This window comes from Bos javanicus, chromosome 7 (genome assembly GCF_032452875.1).
Source record: "Bos javanicus breed banteng chromosome 7, ARS-OSU_banteng_1.0, whole genome shotgun sequence".
Taxonomy (NCBI): domain Eukaryota; kingdom Metazoa; phylum Chordata; class Mammalia; order Artiodactyla; family Bovidae; genus Bos; species Bos javanicus.
The window spans coordinates 76627438-76644757 of NC_083874.1; the positions used below are offsets into that span (position 1 = coordinate 76627438).

The 17320-nt window shown below is 36.3% G+C and overlaps 1 pseudogene; it reads right to left on the minus strand.

The window, feature by feature from the left end:
• Positions 1–6857, minus strand: part of LOC133252159 (mitochondrial adenyl nucleotide antiporter SLC25A23-like) — a 39893-nt pseudogene extending 33036 nt beyond the window's left edge.
• Positions 6858–17320: the final 10463 nt, after the last annotated feature.

The window sequence follows — 17320 nt, forward strand, 5'->3', positions numbered from 1 at the left end:
TTCTGTGACTCCTTTTAACTCTCTGACCTTACAGAAGAGTGCCATATTCGTTCAGTCTGACAGTCCATCCCATCAGCATACAGAGAATTCTGCTTGGCCTGGAAACTATTCAGTCTTCTTCCAGTGAATTTGTAAAACTTCACACTGATTCATTGTATCACTCTTTCAGCTTAACGTGTTTCTTTTTTATTATGAAAAAAATTAAAATGTTAAAGAAATAACCCTAGAACAATTGATTCTTCTGTACTCATTACCCAGATTCACAATTATCAAGATTTTATCACATTAGCTTCATGTATTATATTTTCTCACTTTTACTGAAACATTTTCAAAAAAAATTACAAATATGATATTTAAACCTTATATATTTCAATATACATCTCTAAAAAGGAGTATAATTTTATAAGACTGATTATCCCAGTGCCTTTAGGCCATCTATCAAAGTTAACACTATTTCATTCATTCCATGTTCTGCTTTTTTCTCTTTGCTTTCTTGTGGTGTTTTTTTTACTGTGTTCTCTTTCCCTTGTATTTCTTGTTAATGGATGTTAGCTCTAGAAACATGGTTGGGTTCAGGGTTTAGTAAGAATACTTCAAGGAGGTGCTGTGTGCAGTTTAGCTTTCTGAAAGCAATCTTATTGCTCTCATCTTTGTGGCACAGCAGTTCAGGGTATCCTCCAATTACCAACAACCATTTTATTTTCTTACAACCCTGAGAGTGTTTTATTTGAAATCACAGGCAAACAAAGCAAATTCACAGTGGGCAGTTTGCCTTTGATCATTCCTTCCTTTTTCACTATGACCATCTGTCATTCAATGCTTTTTGAGAGTTTTCTTCTAGGACTTATTCTCATCCTCCCTTCTAAAAGTCTTTGAAAATTGTCTTTCTCCATTCCCAACGAATAGGCGTCTCAGGTGTATATGTAACACAGAAATGCATCTAGAAAGAATTTAATTCTAAACGACTGTGCTCCTCAAAATAAATCAGTACCTGTCCATCAGCTTTATCTATATTTACTTATACTTTGAAAATTGCTAGCCCCCAGGAAACACTGTGGTAGCATCTTTCCTTTTACTTTCATCTAAATATCCTCTATTGGAGAGAAAATAAGAGGAAAAGGATCTGAGTGTTTTAACAGCTGGGTTGATATTAATATTCAGATACTAGCTGATTGTCAGTGGCTTGCAGTGAGATTGAATATCTGTACCCATAAATTACCATAGAGGAGAGTTATCCTAGTGATCCCTGTTGGAGACCATCTTATTCCTCTGGCTTCATTAGATTAGAAGAACACTGCTCTTGCTTTTGCTGTAGGTTGGTTACATTACAATGATGTTCTACTATTGGTTGACAAAGAAGGATGTGTTGCATGTTCTTTCATTCCCTATTCTTAGCCTTCTCCCTAAGTGGGGTTAGTTTTAGCTTACTCCATATCTGTTGTTCAGAAGAAGTGAAGTTGCTCAGTCGTGTCTGAGAACCAAGAAACAAATGTAATATTGTTGTTGTTGTTTAGTCTCTAAGTCATGCCCAACTCTTTGAGACCCCATAAACTGTACCCCCCAGAATCCTCTGTCCATAGGATTTCCAAGCAAGAATACTGGGCTGCCATTTCCTTTTCCACGGTATCTTCTTGACACAGCGATTGGACCCATATCTCCTGTGTGTCTCCTGCAGTGCAGGCAGATTCTTTTACTGCTAATCCACATTCAACCTAGGAATTATAGTACAACTGCTTTTGGAGATTTATTTTAGACTCTTACCTCAAATCAGTTCAGTTCAGTTGCTCAGTCGTGTCCAACTCTTTGCTACCCCATGAACCACAGCACACCAGGCCTCCCTAACCATCACCAACTGCTGGAATCTACCTAAACCCATGTCCATTGAGTCGGTGATGCCATCCAACCATCTCATCCTCTGTTGTCCCCTTCTTCTCCTGCCCTCAATCTTTCCCAGCATCAGGGTCTTTTCAAATGAGTCAGCTCTTCACATCAGGTGGCCAAAGTATTGGAGCTTCAGCTTCAACATGAGTCCTTCCAATGAACACCCAAGACTAATCTCCTTTAGGATGGACAGGTTGGATCTTCTTGCAGTCCAAGGGACTCTCAAGAGTCTTCTCCAACACTGCAGTTCAAAAGCTTCAATTCTTCGGCACTCAGCTTTCTTTATAGTCCAACTCTCACATCCATACATGACTACTGGAAAAACCATAGCCTTAACTAGATGGACCTTTGTTGGCAAAACAATGTCTCTGCTTTTTAGATGAATAAAATTTTTCCTAATTGTTCTCAATTCTCCATCTTTTGATTCCTAAGTTACTAATTTGAACACAACTATAAACTCTATATTTAATAAAAGACTTCTTCTCTCTTTGCATGTCCATGAGTGTATCTTTCAGAAATTCTTTCTGCTAAACTATGTGTATATTCTGAGAAAGGTACAGAAGGTGCCCAAGAGATATGAGAAGAGATGACACCCTCTATTGGTTTGCTAGATCTGCCATAACAAAATGCTATTAGTAGGTGGCTGAGGCAATGTAAATTTATTTTTCCCATTGTTCTGGATGCTGGAAGTCCAAGATCAAAGTGTTAGCAGGTCTGGTTTTCCCTGAGGCCTCTATCCTTGGTTTGCAGATGGCCACATTTCTACTGTGACCTCATGTGGCCATTTCACTGATATTTCTTTCTCTTCTTTAAGGGCACCAGTCATATTGGATTAAGATCCTACCCTTATGACCTCATTCCATACTTACCTTTGGTGGGCCCTATTTCCAAAATACTGTTACACTGGGAGTCGAGGCTTCAGTGTATGAATTTGGAAGAATACAATTCAGTTCATAACCTGCCCTTGAGAGTACTTTTTCTGGTCTGTAACTGTTTATGTAAAATAAACCATTTAAACTATGTGGGTTCTACATTCCAAGTATGCTTGCCAAAGTCTGAATGTATATTTGTTAGCAGGCTTGGCTCTCTGCCTGATAGTTTGTAACTGAATAATATTTACATTTGATTATAGTTGACTGGGGAAATAATTATAGGATTTATCCTGTTTTTTGTGTGTTTGCACACATAGTCATTTAATTATTTCTGGTTTTGATGATTCAATAAAGGGATGCCCTCTACACTGTTACTCTCACCCTCACAAAGAATGAGCACAACAGATATCTGGATCCATCTTTATGTTTGAAAATCCACTCTTTTATTTTTTAAATGACATTACTCCTGTGAAGGATAGCACTTTTTTAGCTACTTGCCCCCATGTATAAATTTTGAGGAAATCCACAGTGTCTCAACAGTAAATAATCTGCCTACAATGCATAAGACCATCTACAAAGCAGGAGACGCTAGTTTGATTGCTAGATCAGGAAGATCCCCTGCAGAAGGAAATGTCAACCAACCCACTCCAGTATTCTTGCCTGGAGATTCCCATGGAAAAAAGAGCCTGGTGGGCTACCGTCCATGGGGTTGCAAGAGTTGATCCCGACTTAGCAACAAAACTACCACCACTACATAAATTTTAAATTCTTTTCTTACTGCATGCATGGTGAGTTAGGAAAAGCGATCAGTATTATAGTTTTAGTAGTTCCTTGAGATTCAATGAAAGGGAGGCTCAAATATAAACAGTGTATTAAATTAGGTAAAGAAAAATAGTCAATAGCAGAAATAAAATAAGATTGTGACTTGCGTATAAAAATATGAATGAAAAAATGAGTGAATTGGTGATTGAATTTTGCCAAAATTATGTCCATTAATGTGGGAGCAATATTCTTAATTGAAAAAAGTTGGCTAGAAGTCTCTTTTAAAATAATAGTTCTGGAGAATAATAATTCTGGAGAATTTTTTAATGTCATAATGCAGCTTATGTATAACACAATTTCCAGTACTGACTGTATAAAAATCATTAAGTTTGGGGTCAAAACTGTGTTTCTGAAAGAGTTTTTATTCTTAAAAAAAGACTCTTGCTAAAGAAAATTCACATTCATACATTGTGGTGATTTGTTCCAAAGTCTTGCAACTTAAGACAAACTGAATCCTAAACTGTCTCCTGTCTGCCACAGGCTAAGACAATTAGCAACAATTTAGAGTAATGAAATTATACACTACTCAGGATAAATGGATGCCTTTCGTTTGCATGATAAGCTGTAACTCTGTGATGAGTGTGAAAGTTTATGTGCCAGACAGAAGGAATTGTCACCTTGATTTTTTTTCTTTTTTGAAGTCTGTCCCAGACCAGTTCAACTGTTAAATTTCAATTAAACTAAATGTGGTCAGAAAAACAACACACAAAAAGATTGGAAATGTAAGTATATTTCTTTTATCTAGCCTGAGCTGTTGGCAAAGTAAACTGGCTTTTCCATACTTGGCATTTATTAATAATATTTTGAATACCATTGCGCTTTTTAAGCTGAGTGTGGTGGAATTCTCTTGTGGGATTATTAAATGAGTCGATTTGCATTCTAATGAGAACAAATGTTTGGGATTGCATTGTTAAAATGCTAAAACGGTGTGTGTATAATTATTTTGCAGCTTAGATTCGCAAAACTCATTTCCCCAAACTCCTTTTTTTAAATAACTAAAGAGTCAGAGCCTACTGACGGCTGGAGGGGAGGTGATTAGGGTAATTTAAACTGTTCACAAATGACTTTGCCACGGAATGAAAGCATTTCTTTGGCTTTGCCCAGCTCCTTTCATTATCTTTAAGCGGCCGCAGTGTTGAGTCCCATAAGAAGTCTCACCAAGCTCTCTTTCCTTGTACAGTTTCTCATTTGTATTGATTAATCATTTTGTAATTCCATTCTAGGTTGACTTGCTCATCTTTAAGGCATTTGCTGCTTTTTCTTTGCTTGTCTATCCTGTAACGGTTATGTTGTCTGTTCTAATACCTTAGCTTTATCACTGCAAGTCAAGCTTTAAAACATTAATCCCTTCATGCTTTAATTTCATATTCTATTACCAGAATGAATGCAAATACTGTTTCCTTTTTCTCCTTTTTAATCATCTTTACTACAGCTTTTGCATGTGGGCCAATAGCAAAGTAAGCTTTTATTATTTAGAGTATAACTCTTTTTTAAATAGTTTTTCAACTCTCTTTCTTTAGCTTAAAATTCTGTTGACAAAATACACATGCTTACTGAAAAAATATCTATAGCCTTAACACATTTTATTGTCACCAATTTCTAATAAAATAAACATATTGTAATTTAACAGTCTTAAGATACTACTAGTACCAGTAAAAATGTTTAAGTATCATATTTGTAAGTATTTTGATTATTTACCTTGACCTGAGGAATTCATTCTGGTGACAAAGTTTTGGAACAATAATGATTTTTTATTCCTTACTTCATGCAGTTTGAAATTTGGAGAGAAACTAAAGAAAATATGGTCCACCTTACTCTTTATGTAGATAAAGATTGAGAATCCAAAAAGATTAAGTAATTTTCTTACAAACAAGAAATGATTTCATATATATTTATTTTTTACAAAAGCAATTAAACTGAGTCCTGTTTCATAATTTTATATTGTGATGACCAATGCTTTATTATTAAGTAAATGATACTTTGCATTTATTGCATAAAGTACTTAATTTACATATACATATATATGTATATTATATACGCATATGCACATGTACACGTATGTATATGTAAATACAAATTGTATGTTATATACAAATTTGGCTGTATATAATATACAATTGAAATTGGCTGTATATACTATTGAAAGTGAAAATATTGATGAGTATATTACTTTGAAAAAACACAAAAGTGAAAGTCAGTAAAGCGTAATTATGACAGATGCTGATTAATACAATGGAAATAGGTGGCTTCAATTAAAACAAATGTTAAAATTGATGATATTCTAATATATTTAAATGTCAGTTAATTAATATGCTGATGGTTATTCTTTCCTTGAGACATTAATTAAAAGCTTGTGATAATTGATGTCAAGACTTTTGTAATCTAAAAATTGGTAACTTTATTTAAAGTCAGTCTTTGATGATTTCAAGAACTTAACATTTTTAGAATGTGGCACGTTTTACGTAGTACAGTTACAAAAATGGAAAGGCTTATTCACCCATAACCCTAATTTAGCTATTGTTAGAGGTTTCCATTGAGAGATCATTTAGGATTCATTTGTTTACAGCATATAAGCAGAAACACAACACAGAAAATTTTATACAGAACAGTGAAATGTTTTTAGTGCAAATAGCTGAAAAGAATAGATGTGGAACTGACCTAAGCTATGCATATTGACTTGATCTGTGTTAGTGACCTCATTCCAAGACAGCTTCCTTGGATCATATTGTTTTCTAAAGACAATCAGCAACCTCTGGGACGAATGGGGAATAGATGCTAGCAAAGAAGCCCCCAAATATCCATTACATGAAATTATCAATAAGCATTTTTAAGTTTATTCTGCAAGCTCTACTTCCTCATTTTCTCTGTCTTTGTCTCTATTTTTTTCCCCCAATATGTGCTTTCACCATGTGATTGATAGAATGCATGAAGGAAACAGTACCTGATAGAATGAACTGAAGTAAAGGCAAGTTATTCTATATTCACTTCATCTTATTTTCAGACTTAAGATGCATGGCAGATATATGCATCACAAACAATATCTTGTCTTGTACACAGGAAAATTACAAACTTTGTTCTCAAAACTTGAATCCTTTAATCTTCCTGTGGATGAATTGCCCCCTCCTCCTGGCCCCCAAAGCCTTAGTCTGCCATGACCTTTCATACCTGTTTTGTCTTTAGCAACAGCTTTGTAAATGTCACAAGCTTAGGATTCTTTTCAGAGGCTTTCAGTTTCAGCTCCATAACCACTGAGTAATCAAATTCACATTGGTCGTGGTTCATGATATTTATTGACTGCTAGTTTGGCTTTAGGACCCTAATGCCATAGTCTGGAGTACCATATTGTTCTATTATCAAAGAAAAGTCAAAGACTATGAATCTTGTTAGTTTCTCTTTTTATCTATATATTTAAAAATTTGTGAGAAAACAAAAAGAAACCCAAGCTATGACCAATTTGCACCTAGATAATATCATCCAAAGACTGAACTAAGGAGTGATGGCCAAAACTAGGAATGCAAATGAAATTGGAAGGTGGAAAATATAGCTAGGCATTTATGGAGGCATAAGAAAAACTCTTAAATTACAGAGATTATAAACAAATACAAAAACCAAAAATTGAAAAACTTTTGATTATAAAAATGCAGTATTATGGATGATGTTGATATTTCAGAATGGCTTAGAAAACTATCATTCCCAAGAGCATTAACCTAATTTTTGAAATATAATAAATTAAGATCAAATCTTAAATAGTACTGATAATGCAAGTAATTTGCATAAAATGTACAAAAGTCTCATGGTAAAAAATTTTACTCAAGAGCCAGAGCCTGTTCATAACTGGCACAAACCACAATTAGACTGGAACAAACACCATTGGGGTTGATTAAGCAGCTCACTCATTGTATGAATGCAGTGAAATGTGACCTGACCTGTTTGGTGGTGCTTTCTAATTGAACAGGTGTGCTGTTTAAATGGTGTTCATAAATTGGATGTTAGTATGTGTGTGTGTGTGTGTGTATGTATGTTTGCATCCATATTTCAGATTTGCCAAATGACTCTCAAACAAATTTATTTTCCTTTAAAAATAAACATAAAACGTGTAAACCCAGTAGTATTTAAATGAAAATCTGTTTCTGTTACTTATTCACCTGAAAATATAGAGAAGCTTCTTTATCTTAAAACAATCCATATCCTTACTTTTCCTTTGCTTTGAGATTTAAAAAAATTGTGATTTTGACAACAGTGCTAATCAATTTACCAAAATATTAAAGTGAATTCAGAACTCTGACAATATTGATTTGCAATGAATGGTAATCTTGGCAAAGCTTATTCCTCTACTTGTAATAAATCCAATTATTCAAAAGTACATTTATTGTGCTTTTCTCTTTTTTAAAAAAATTCCTTTTGCTTCTTTCTACCCAGGATTAAAATGCTTAGTAACACTATAAAGGTATTTAGCTAGTTTCAAGAATCTCCTGCCAGTCTGTAAGACATGGAAAAATTAAGCTTCAGTGTAGACAAGTAAATTAATATACTTTAGAAAAATTAATCCCAAGTGGTCTTGCAAGTTACTGAACTCAAAACGATAAATTACGAGCTATGAGGGGATTTTAAAAGCCATTGTGAACTACTGGCACAAGGTTTTACTTTAGTCAAGGGCCAAAACTTAGCTTAATGAAACCAAAACAAAAATATCATAAATGCATATTTGTTGTATTGTTTCTGTGCTTTGCAACTTAGAAAATGCATTGACGTATATTTTTAAAATGTGCTCACAAAATCCTCTAGCAGAGAATTTGTGAATAGTTCTGTTCATTTTACAAGATTAAGAAATGTAGATACAGTGAAATTAATTTACTGATGAAAATCCAATAGATTATCATCGGTGGATCTAAGACCTGGAGATATATATTTGCTTTTTCTGTTGCGCTAACCTGTTTCATAATGACCATGAGAGATCAGATAATATGTACAGTAGATCTCAAGAAAGTTTAGACAATACAATGAAAAGATTGAAATTGGCTCAGTTGTAAAGAATCTGCTTGCTAGTGCAGAGAAGCAAGAGTCGTGCGTTCAACCCCTGGGTCAGAAAGACCCCTTGGAGAAAGAAATGACAACCAACTCCAGTATTTTTGCCTGGAAACTTCCATGAACAGAGGAGCCTGGTAGGCCACAGTCCATGGACTTACAGAGTTGGACATGACTGAGTGATTGACCACACACGGTAAATGTCTCACAGCAAATATTAGCCAAGTGGTAAATGTACATTATACACTGAATTATGCATGGTATAGAACACTAAATGAATAAGTAAATAAGGATGAAGGCTTGCTTTCAAATAATTCATATATAATTAAAGAGAAAATTTAAGCACAAGAAAAAAATCATTCAAGAAGTTTGGGCATAAAGTTTTGGAAGTAGGATCTTGGAGAAGAGAAATTGACTTGCATAACATTGAGTCAGCTACTTAACAGAGTAGTCCCTAGTCACACATGGCTGCTGAACACTTGAAATGTGGCCAATGCAAATTGAGATGTACCATGAAATGTTAAATGTGTAGAGGATTTCGAAGCCTTAGTATGAAATATGCCACATACTTTTTTAAGCTTTTATATTGGTTAATATGGAAATTTTATATTGGTTAAACTGTGGAAAATTCTGAAAAAGATGGGAATACCAGACCACCTGACCTGCCTCTTGAGAAACCTATATGCAGGTCAGGAAGCAACAGTTAGAACTGGACATGGAACAACAGACTGGTTCCAAATAGGAAAAGGAGTACGTCAAGGCTGTATATTATCACCCTGCTTATTTAACTTATGTGCAGAGTACATCATGAGAAACGCTGGGCTGGAGGAAGCACAAGGTGGAGTCAAGATTTCTGGGAGAAATATCAATAACCTCAGATATGCAGATGACACCACCCTTACGGCAGAAAGTGAAGAAGAAGTAAAGAACCTCTTGATGAAAGTGAAAGAGGAGAGTGAAAAAGTTGGCTTAAAGCTCAACATTCAGAAAACTAAGGTCATGGCATCTGGTCCCATCACTTTATGGCAGACAGATGGGGAAACAGTGGAGACAGTGTCAGACTTTATTTTTTTGTGCTCCAAAATCACTGCAGATGGTGATTGCAGCCATGAAATTAAAAGATGCTTACTCCTTGGAAGGAAAGTTATGTCCAACCTAGACAGCATATTAAAAAGCAGAAACATCCCTTTGCCAACAAAGGTCCGTCTAGTCAAGGCTATGGTTTTTCCAGTGGTCATGTATGGATGTGAGAGTTGGACTATAGCACCGAAGAACTGATGCTTTTGAACTGTGGTGTTGGACAAGACTCTTGAGAGTCCCTTGGACTGCAAGGAGATCCAACCTGTCCATCCTAAAGGAGATCAGTCCTGGGTGTTCATTGAAAGGACTGATGTTGAAGCTGAAGCTCCAATATTTTGGCCACTTCATGCGAAGAGCTGACTCATTGGAAAAGACCCTGATGCTGGGAAAGATTGAGGGCAGGAGGAGAAGGGGACAACAGAGGATGAGGTGGTTGAATGGCATCACCAACTCAATGGATATGGGTTTGGGTGGACTCTGGGAGTTGGTGATGGTTAGGGAGGCCTGGTGTGCTGTGGTTCATGGGGTTGCAAAGAGTCAGACATGACTGAGCGACTGAACTGATACTGATTGGTTAATGTTGAAATAATAACATTGTGATATATTGGGTTAAATAATATATATTTTAAAAATCATTTTACCCCCTTATCAGACTTTTTTTTTTAAACACGGCTTCTAGAAAATGTTAAATTGCATATATAGCTCACATTTTAAACTTTTTAGAGGGGAGCTGATAGAGAATATGGAACTCCCAGATCTTCTTGGAAGGATGGCTGAGGAGCAGATAGGAGAAGAGGAGAAAGGCAAGGAGTCAGTGGAATAGTAAGATACCTTTTGGTGATACCTTCTATTGCCCTAATACTATCCAGACTACCAATTCCAAAACCTTTCTTGTAAACTTTGCTTGTGAAAAGGCCCAGTGTTGCATGCAGGACAATGGAAGGTAACTATTCACTGTCACTTAAAGACATAGGGACCTATGGTTGAAGGGTATGGGAGAATATAACTTTATGCCTGCTCATACCTTAACTGAACTAGGTTGAAAATCTGTAGACATCATCACACTGTGAAATCAGTTTAGTTAGCTTTCCCAAAGATGAGGGAGACATTCTGTAGCCCATGGGTTAAAAATGCGTTATTAAGAAATATAAAGAGCACTCTAAGTACCAGGTTAATCAGTTCATTCAGTAGTATTTAGTATACACTTACCAAATATTTTGTACAATGGTAAAAACAGAAATGAACCCTACATCAGTGTCATCACACCTGAATGAATATCTACAGTAAATAAATGAGCAGAAATTGATAATGAAATAGAGGAAATCTGACTCACATATATTACTGTAATATAAGGTGAAAGTATCAATAACCTCAGATATGCAGATGACACCACCCTTATGTCAGAAAGCGAAGAAGAACTAAAGAGCCTCTTGATGAAAGTGAAAGAGGAGAATGAAAATTTGGCTTAAAACTCAACATTCAGAAAACTAAGAGCATGGCATCTGGTCCCATCACTTCTTGACAAATAAATGGGGAAACAGTGGAAACAGTGACAGACTGTATTTTGGAGGGCTCCAAAATCACTGCAGATGATGACTGCAGCCATGATATGAAGAACTGATTCATTTGAAAAGACCCTGATGCTGGGAAAGATTGAAGGCAGGAGAAGGTGGGGACGACAGAGGATGAGATGGTTGGATGGCATCACCATGGACATGAGTTTGAGTAAACTCCAGGAGTTAGCAATGGACAGGGAGGCCTGGTGTGCTGCAGTCTATGGGGTTGCAAAGAGTCAGACATGACTGAGTGATTGAATTGAACTGAAGGTGAAAATAGTCAGTATTATGAGGGCTTAGTGGAGAAAGAAAAATTTTCATCTGGGGATATGCTTCAGCTTCACAAAGAAGATGGCATTAAAACTGATTGTTAAGAAAAGGTTTAGACATAGTTATGTATAAAGTTTTGAAGAGTGTATTCTGTCTATAATTTAAAAAGTTAACATTGAAGAAAAACTTAATAGGAATGGATAGTTCAAGATGATCAGAGTAAAGAGATTTTACATTAGTGTACAATATGGAAAAATAAATTTGGAACATATTTTGAAAATCCTAAACTAAAAAGGCCTTGAGATTCAATGAGGGAGATCGTATCATATAGCAGCAGTGTTAAGATAACAATAATAGTAACAGTAATAATAATGATTTATTTACATGGAAAAATAAGTAAACAATGTGAATGTGCTCTGTGATTGGTAGACTAACTTAATAGAAGTGACATTAATGGCAAAATAGCAACAAAAAATACAATTTAATCTACTAATGCCTCATTTAGTTTTAGGTAATTTGAAAAGGATTACATTTAGAATGTGGTCTTCACTAGTGATTTCTCAGATTTCTTTATCTGCCTTAATTGGTCTAACCCATGCAGAATCACTCCTGCACTTTTGTATTCAGTTAAAATATTATATCACAATGCCTGAGATCTGGCTTCTTATGCAGCCTTCAGGGAGCTACGTGAAACAACCTGGAAATGGAAAGACCAGTGAGAGACAGGAGACTGAAGGGACCCAGACAGATAAAATTTCCTGCTTTTCTTCACTCTGTCTATAGTTTCTAGGTTCTTCCTGCCATGAATCTTCCACTGAATACCCATAGGACAAGCAAACACATATGCCATGTGATTTTTAGTTCTCTTTGCAGGTAATTGGGAAGCAGATATAACGGTAACACAATTCATGATTCTCCTTGCCATTCAGTAATGGAAAACGTATTACTCAAGGTCAAACAGATAGTAGGTGCTTGAACAAAGGCTCAGAGAATTTGGATAAGTTGCTTACAGTCTTAGAAGTGGAAGAAGAAATAAAGGTTCAGAGAGATGAATTAGCTAGTTTGATCCAAAGACAAGTTAATGGGAGTAGAAAAGAATTTCACAGTCCAACATGATTAACTCTACAAATTGGGTTATTAACTACTTTGTCTCACTTACTCTCCCAGAGCAAAGAAGAAAGATGAGGAAATCTTACAAAAACTTAAAATGATTAAGATGCATACATAGAAGAAAAGATAACTTCAAAGGACAAAGAAACTTTAAAGTATGTGAAGTGTTTTCTTATGAAAAAGAGATGTTACACTTTGTTTATTTGACTCCAATAGCAAAAGAGAGAATTAGTGTTGCCGCTGCTGCTGTTAAGTCGCTTCAGTTGTGTCCGACTCTGTGCGACCCTGTAGACGGCAGCCCACCAGGCTCCCCCATCCCTGGGATTCTCCAGGCAAGAACACTGGAGCGGGGTTTAGCTCTTTATAAGAACAAAACTGTCTGAAAATTGAAACTACTTTAAAATGCCAAAGGCTTGTGATATTTCCCATCACTGATAGGAAGATAGGAAGGGGGAGGAACCAAACTGGGTCTGAAAAATTTTAGAAAGTCGTGCTGTGGAAAGTATTAGACTAAATTATCTTTATAGCAATTCTTTCTAAAGCAGGGATTACATGGTTTTGAAATCTTTTAGTTTGATTAATATTTGAATGCACTAAAGTTTTAAAAGCAAGTCATTATAGTTAACTATGAATAGATACTATGCCCATTTGCCCCCAGATTTCAACTAGGCAAAGATTTCCTTTTAATCATGCAAATGAATACTGGAAAATAGGCATCTCATTCACAGTGTCATGAGTTTTGAACCTTAAACTAATACAGTGCCCACATCATTGTATGACTATTTTAGAAAGCATTAATTCTTCATTTCAAAGAATAATTGTATAAAGGTCAAGGTAGGATTTTCATGCTTGATAAAGAATGTGTTGGTGTCAACTTTAACCCAGTAATTGCTCTCTGTTATAGAGAGTTATTATACATAAAACATTAGTGACAAGTGGAACGTATATCCACTTTGAGTATGTGTTAAAAATACCCAGGGAGCAAAAGTGGCTTTGAGATCTAGGTTATATGAAAATATCTCATTATTTCAAAAATGATCTTTAAAACTAGATTTTCAATCTATTTTATTATGAAACGTATGATAATTAGGAATTCATGATTATAGTTAATATCAACAAATCTTTTATATACCCACTGGATAAATTAAAGTCTGTTCAGTGATAATTATTTCACATCATGTAAAAGTATTAAATTTTGTAAAGTTAGCTATTCTTAGAGAAGCAGAATTCTTACAAAGAGATGTTTCAAGAAGTTTATCCAGTAGGAGAAAAGTAGTCTGAGTTGGAAATAGCTTCTGCTTACAAATAGAAAAATGGATTTGGTTTAGGGTTAGGTAACCCTAACCCTAATTTTTTAGTGAACATTTATCATAAGCTTTGAGCAGAGAACAAATGAATTTATATAAATGGTGTATTTTCCTTCATCTATTAGGCTATCTTGGGAGAAGGCAATGGCACCCCACTCCAGTACTCTTGCCTGGAAAATCCCATGGACGGAGAGCCTGGTGGGCTGCAGTCCATGGGGTCATGAAGAGTCCGACATGACTGAGCGACTTCACTTTCACTTTTCACTTTCACACATTGGAGAAGGAAACGGCAACCCACTCCAGTGCTCTTGCCTGGAGAATCCCAGGGACAGGGGAGCCTGGTGGGCTGCCGTCTATGGGGTCGCACAGAGTCAGACACGACTGAAGTGACTTAGCAGCAGCATTAGGTTATCTTAGGAAGCATGGCCTTCCAAACTCAGAAAGAAGACTGTCTTAAAACTGCTTGCTGCAGATAATTTAAACTTTCAGTGTAATCATCTTTCTTTGATAACTCTGGAGGAGCAATAAAGACAACAATTGTTATTCAGTTGGTAAGTTGCGTCTAACTCTTTGCGACCCCATAGACTGCAGCACACCAGTTTCCCTTGTCCTTCACTATCTCCCGAAGTTTGTTCAGACTTATGTCCATTGAGTCAGTGGAAACAAAATAGTAGCCTCATCTAAAAGTTGCAGTTGTCCCCTGCTTTTTAATACAAATGGCTCATGTATATAATAAAAGGGTCAGAGGGTTTTTTTTTTTCCCCCTCCCTCCCTCCAAAGGGATTACACTAAATGAATTTTTTAATGTTCCTTCTAAACTACCCCCCTCCAAGCATCTATGATTGATTAGTACTTGCTTGAGCTGAAATGTTTTTTCTCAAATATTCACTTTCAGTTAATAGGGCATCATGTTCTACCACCTTCTGTCCTTTTCCCATGGATGTGATTCCCAAAGTGAAATCCTGATCTTAGGGTTTCCTCCTTGAGTTTCTCAAAGTGTATTGTTGCAGTGGTTGTTTTACTTGTACCTATCATAGCAACATAATTTCAGTGAGTAGATCTTATTTTGGAATATGGCAGACTTGCTGTGTAAGCCAGGTTATAATTGTGAGTTACTGAAGGAAGTTTCTGAGTAGTTTTCACTTTCTCTTGGAAATTTCTCTGTTCAGAGATGGCATCCCCATGAAATGTAATAGAGAAAGCATAGGCTGATGGACTAGACTCTAAAGTGAGTTATATTTTGTACAGTTAAATTTTGTAAAATATATAGACCTTCAAGTAATAAATGTTTCTATAGTATAATGCAGTGAATTAGTGAATTCAGCAGGATACAGATCACAGAGAAATTCTTTCATCCTGATTTTTTTTCCCTAGAAATCAATAATTAAGACATGACCCTTCTCACAGTGACATCACAGTCTATTTGAAATAGATTTAAGATTTTATTATTCATAGATTCTAAGAATGAATATTCCTATGTGATTCCAGAGCACATGTTTAATATTGTAGGGGAGGCTAGACGAATTGAACAGAGATGGGTTTGCTGGACTAGGTGTCCTGAGCATTATATAACACTAATAAAACTAAAATTTTGGAAAATTACTCAGAAAATACAATTTGTTTTACTTAACTTAGGAAAGTTATAAATTTTCCTTTTGAGTAATTGAAAAAAGATAGAATATAATACCCCCTATGGTAGATAGGATTTTGGTTTCTCTGGTCTTCTTCCCTGCCCTCACCCCTACCCTTTACATTATTTTGGTATTACCGTCTATGGTAAAAGGACTTTGCCGATGATGAAAGTGTTATGCACCTTAATGAAGGGAGATTGTCCTAGATTATCCATCGATGTAATTATTAATGCAAGTGGGTGTTCCCAAAGCACAGTGAGACCAAACAAATCAAAACATTGGAGTTTGGAGCAGAGAAATGTTTATTGCACGGCTGTGCAAAGAGACAGGTGGCTCACGCTCTTTAAAAAATCCCTAGCTCCCTGAAAGATTTTTTGGCAAAGCATTTTTAAAAGCCAGGTAAGAGAGGTTGGGGTCGCAGGGTATGCGATCAGCTCATGCACAATCCTCTGACTAGCTGCTGGTGAAGCAGCAGGGTGGTGTCACAGGGGTTAACATTATCAATCCCTAGGCTGGAGAAGGCCTGGGGCTATGTGCTCATGACCATCAAGTAGTGAACATCTTTCATTTTGTGCAGGAGGGATTGCACATCTGTAAATATGTAAAATATTAGGAAATATGCATCAAATACTGTTATCTAGGTTCTTCAGAGAAGAGCTGAAGCAGAGGATATGGGGGAAGGGCCTATACCTAGAAGGTCCCATAAGGTCAGGCTCAGTTTCCTAATCACATGGGCCTGTAGAAAAGTAAGAGGGAGGCAGAAACATCAGAATGAGAATGAGTGTATTGGAGAAATGTGGCAGAAAGAAGAGTCAACCTGCTGTTACTGGCTTTGGAGAGCAAGGAAGGAGGCCATGAGCCAAGGAATGTGGGAGGCCTCTAAGACTGGGAAAGGCCCTCAGCTGACAGCCAGCAAGGAACCGGGACCCACAACTGCAATACAACTACAGGGAACTGAATTCCACCTACAACCTAAGTGAAGAAGAATGCAGATTCTCCCCTAGAGCCTTCACAAAGGAACACAACCCTGCAAACACCTTGATTTCTGCTTTTAGACTCTGAAGAGACACCCTGCTGAGCCCATTAGACTTCTGACCTACAGCTACTATGAGATAACTATGGATGTTGTTTTAAGCTGCTAAATTTGTGGTTACTTCTTAATCGTAAAAAACAAATACACTTCCCTCCTGTTTCAATCAGCCCCATCACTGCTTCTGTATTTGAACTCTGCATGTGTTAGAATTTCAATGCACTCAAGTGTTGTGGTCCTACTTCTTCAGTGTACACCTGGGACTGGAAAAATAATTTCTCTAACTTCCTTTACAGTTTTTAATACAACTTGCAACTTATTCTCCAACTTAAAAAATTTTATGAGACTAATTTAGAGATGGAAAAGAGCAATAATATTATCTACTTCTTTGTGACCTGACATCACAGTTCATGATTTTTCAAAAATTAAGCAGATGCATCAAAACTGCCAACGTTCTATTTTGTATTAGAAGACATTAGCAAGGTATGGGCAAAAATAATATTCTTTTGTCCTTTAATCGAGACTTGTTTCTCATACATTTAGTCAATCTTTCTTTTGGAGATTCAGATGTAATGTCATGAAGTTATTGAATGTGTATATGCTCAGTTGCTCAGTCATGAGCAGTTTTTTATGACTCAATGGACTCTAGGCCCCCAGGCTTGAATTTTCCAGGCAGGAATACTGGAGTGGGTTGCCGTTTCTTCATCCAGGGGATCTTCCCAACCCAGGGATAGAA